The 1,067-nt window shown below is 37.6% G+C and overlaps 1 non-coding gene across 1 annotated transcript; it reads left to right on the top strand.

Annotated features, from left to right (window-relative positions):
• The first annotated feature begins 465 nt into the window (after nt 1-465).
• Nucleotides 466-629, top strand: LOC122797379. Its single transcript, XR_006364100.1, has one exon. It is a non-coding gene; the product is annotated as a U1 spliceosomal RNA (small nuclear RNA).
• Nucleotides 630-1,067: the final 438 nt, after the last annotated feature.

The raw sequence follows: 1,067 nt of genomic DNA, 5'->3' as shown, positions 1-1,067 counted from the left end.
TGTGTAATCTGACCTGCAGTATGCCAAAAAGGCTCTTTGAAAACCTTGCCTCTTATGAAACTGAAATGAAAATTTAATTTGAAAAAAAAAAAAAAAAAGAAAACCTTGCCTCTAGGTGAACATGTGATTTACAGAGTACTAAAATGGAAACAAACTCCTCTAGTGAAAAATCTGAGATAGTACCTCTTTAAAGTAGCAATGAGTTTCAGCGGCGTCAGTTGTCACAGATTTCCTCAGGCTTATGTGGACATATGCAAATTCATGAAGTACAAGGGACTAGTAAATGAGTTGGAAAGCAGAATTATTGTCTGTTTTTTTTCTTAAAGTAGTGATATTGTAGCATTTTAATTTGTGAAGATGTTTGCTATTTCAGTAACTTGAACGAACTATATTTGGAAATACCAGCCGCTACCACTTTAAAAAGGGTTGACGTTATAGAACATCTACTTCTTTGAAGTACAATTCATACTTACCTGGCAGGGGAGATACCACGATCAAGAAGGTGGTTTTCCCAGGGTGAGGCTCATTCATTGCACACCGAATGGGTTGACCCCTGTGATGTCCTCAAATGCAGGATACTCAACTGCATAATTTATGGTAGTGGGGGACTGCGTTCGCGCTGTCCCCTGGTGAAATGGTAATGAAAGTTTTAGTTGTAGGATGTATGTTTGTTAGTATTGTATTTGTGTGTGTAGGTAGGTTTATAGTGTGTCTGTTGAATGGTGTAAATATTGGCAGTGTTATATGATATTAAAAGAAGCTTTTGCAGGTATTGTTAACTGCCAGGAGTCACTGTAAATAACCTATGTCATCAAGGTTTGTAAGGTTAGGCCCATCAAGAAACCCAGATCATATTTAGTCAGTATATACATCACTGTCCAGTTCATTGTCTGAAAAATGATGTGCTGACTTTATCAGCAGATACGTTTCACATGCTTCCTACGTATAAAGGCATGACACCAATTAAAGTCTGCAAAGATGTACGCATGAACTACAAAGCAATACCAAAAACTACCACTATCACAGCACATGCAGCTTGCATATGACTATCATGCTTCCTTATGCAT

Source organism: Protopterus annectens, chromosome 3.part0 (assembly GCF_019279795.1).
Source record: "Protopterus annectens isolate FY-2018-M chromosome 3.part0, PAN1.0, whole genome shotgun sequence".
Lineage (NCBI taxonomy): Eukaryota > Metazoa > Chordata > Ceratodontiformes > Protopteridae > Protopterus > Protopterus annectens.
Note: the sequence above shows the minus strand (reverse complement) of the source record. Positions and strands in the feature narration are given on the sequence as shown.